The following is a 3003-nucleotide window of genomic DNA, read 5'->3' as shown; positions in this document are numbered from 1 at the left end:
GTTATGGAGATTAGGCTCAAGCAAGGTTGTACATACCCTTAATATCAGGAGATTAAGGCAAAGAGATCTCTTAGTTCAAGGTCAGCCTGGGACAAAACAAGTCCCAGATCCAGGTGTGGTGGGTGGGCCACACCCTTAATCCTGGCCACACCCTCTGCTGGAGACCTATTTAAGGCCAGCAGAAGGATGATTCACTGTCCTTCACCTGCTTGCATTTACTTGCCAGCAGGTTGTCACTGAGGAGCTGGAGAGTCAAAATGTATCCAGGGAGCAAGATGGATGTCCTAAGATCAGAGATTCTGCGAGGTGACAGCTGGTGGAGGACAGGAACCTGCTGGTAGAAAATAAAAAGTACTTCAAGAGGAGTAAACTTGCCAAAACAGAGGAGAAAGCATATTTTGGAAGATGCGGCTACAAGACACAGCCATAAGAGGATGACCGGACACCACCATCAAATCCAGTGCTGGAACTCGAACTTACAGAGGAAAAACTTCCTGTGACTCTGTCTAGGCAAGAGGTCATCAGAAGACAGAAAGAGGGGAGAACCAATTACACTGTTTGGGGAAAGCAATTATGATGCTTTCCAACGCTTAATTAAAATAGAGATTCTTACACCAGAAGTAAGGGCCTAAGGAATGATCTGAAAGCAGCTTTGGACAAGATTGACCAGCAGTACTTGAATGAAATAGTGGTTGGTCAGGAAGCTGGAGAGGAGGACACACAGAATGACCTGAAAGTTCTTGAGGAAAACACGACCATTGAAGAAATAGAGGCACTGGGGGGCATCATCACCAAGTTCCTGAAGTTTCTGCTTGGTGTTTGGGCTAAAGAACTGAATACTAGAGAGGACTATGTGAAGCAAAGCGTGCAGGGCAAACTGAACAGTGCTACCCACAAGCAGACCGAGTCTTACCTCAGACTGCTTTTCAGAAAGCTCCAGAAAAGGAATCTTCCTGCTGATATTAAAGGGTCAGTCACAGCTATGATTAAGTTCCTGCTGCAGTGAGAGTATGTGAAGGCGAATGATGCTTACCTCAGATGGCCATTGGAAATGCTCCCTGGCCTACTGGTGTCACTATGGTTGGTATCCATGCCAGAACTGGCAGGGAAACGATCTTTTCCAAGCATGTTGCACATGTTTTAAATGATGAAACCCAACGGAAATACATTCAGGGACTCAAGGGGTTAATGACAATTCACCAGAAGCACTCTCTTATAGACCCATCCAAATGTATGGAGTATAATGCAATGTAAGAGCTGTGTATGGTGATCTCTTTGACAGATCAGATGTCAAATAGGCTAGCATGCACTTGGCATCCAACTCTCACATGATAGAAAATAGTACTGTTAATATACTTAGGATATTAAAATGAAAACTTTAAATAGTTATAAAAGAAAATCTGCTTGTAGAATAAAAAAGCTAAATGCTCTCCATGTAAAATAAAAAAAGATAAACTATTGCTTTCTCCATTAACATTTTTAATCATATATCTACTTTCTACCCTACTTTTATAATGCACATATTCTAAACTCAATATTTTGGAAAAATTAAGCGATACCCATTTGCCCACCTGTTGTTTCTCTCCTATTAACATGTTTTTTTTTTCAGATTTTTTTATTAGTTATTTTCTTTATTTACATTTCAAATGTAAATTCCTGGTTTCCCCTCTGAAAACCCCCACTTTCCTTCCCCCTTCCTCTGCTCACACTTCCTAGTCCTGGCATTCCCCTACACTTGGGCATAGAGCCTTCATAGGACCAAAGGCCTCTCCTCCCATTGATGACCGATTAGGCCATCTTCTGCTACATATGCCGCTGGAGCCATGTGGGATACTGGTTAGTTCATATTGTTATTCCTCCTATAGGGCTGCAAACCCCTTCAGCATCTTGGGTCCTTTCTCTAGCTCCTCAATTGGGGACACTGTACTCAGTCCAATGGTAGGCTGTGAACATCCACCTCTGTATTTGTCAGGCTCTGGCAGACTCTCTCAGGAGACAGATATAACAGGCTTCTGTCAGCAAGCACTTGTTGACATTTGCAAAAGTGTCTGGGTTTGGTGATTGTATATGGCATGGATCCCTAGGTGGGACAGTCTCTGCTCCACACATTGTCTCTGTACCTCTTTCCATAGATATTTTGTTCCCCCTTCTAAGAAGCACTGAAGTATCCACACTTTGGTCTTTTTTCTTCTTGAGCTTCATGTGGTCTGTGAATTGTATCTTGTATATTCTGACTTCTGGGCTAATATCCATTTATCAGTGAGTGCATATCATATGTGTTCTTTTCTGATTGGGTTACCTCACTCAGGCCATTAACATGTTTTATAGTTAAGGCAAAATTCCTTGGAAAGTAACTGTCAAGGGCTGCAGAGATGACTTAGAGATTAAGACTGTGTAATGCTCCCGGAGAAGACCTGAGTTCATCAATCCACAACCCTTGTCTGCTGGCTAACAACTGCCTATAACTCCAGTTCCAGGGAATCTGATGCTTTCCTTCTTCTGTCTTCTCCTGGTAACTGCATACATGTGCATACATACAAGCAGAATCACAAACATATATACACAATTAAAAATAAATCTTATTTAAAGGAAAGTGGCAGTAAAATGTTTTTAACATATCACATGACTAATAAAACATCATAGGTATGCATCTAATAAGGCATTCGGTTTGTAGTCTTCTGATTCATATAGTGTTGTGATAGAAAAGAATCTGAACATTCATTATTTGAAAATCTCTTGATTGAGTGTGCATCTAACATGGTTTCAAACTTAGACCTTAGAAGATGATAGCATTAAGAAAGCTACATTCTAGCAGTAGTGACACTTTTCTAAGGCAGTGTGTGTTCTTTCCTACTAAATCCTTCCCAACCCTGATGTCTCATCTGTGGAAAGCTAAAGTATAAAGTGATCTAAAAACTAATCCAAGGTTACATGATTAGCAAGAGTAGGACCTGAAATCCCTGAATGTGATATGATTCCAGTTATAGCATGTTGGCTGATAAA

The 3003-nt window shown here is 41.1% G+C and overlaps 1 pseudogene; it reads left to right on the top strand.

Moving 5' to 3' along the window:
- The first annotated feature begins 275 nt into the window (after nt 1-275).
- Nucleotides 276-1254, top strand: LOC110285174 (pre-mRNA-splicing factor 18 pseudogene; annotated as a pseudogene).
- The last annotated feature ends 1749 nt before the right edge of the window (nt 1255-3003 follow it).

Source organism: Mus caroli, unplaced genomic scaffold (genome assembly GCF_978045245.1).
Source record: "Mus caroli unplaced genomic scaffold, Mus_caroli_1 scaffold_19, whole genome shotgun sequence".
NCBI classification, from domain to species: domain Eukaryota; kingdom Metazoa; phylum Chordata; class Mammalia; order Rodentia; family Muridae; genus Mus; species Mus caroli.
The sequence above is the reverse complement of the archived record's forward strand: the minus strand, read 5'-3'. Positions and strand labels throughout refer to the sequence as shown.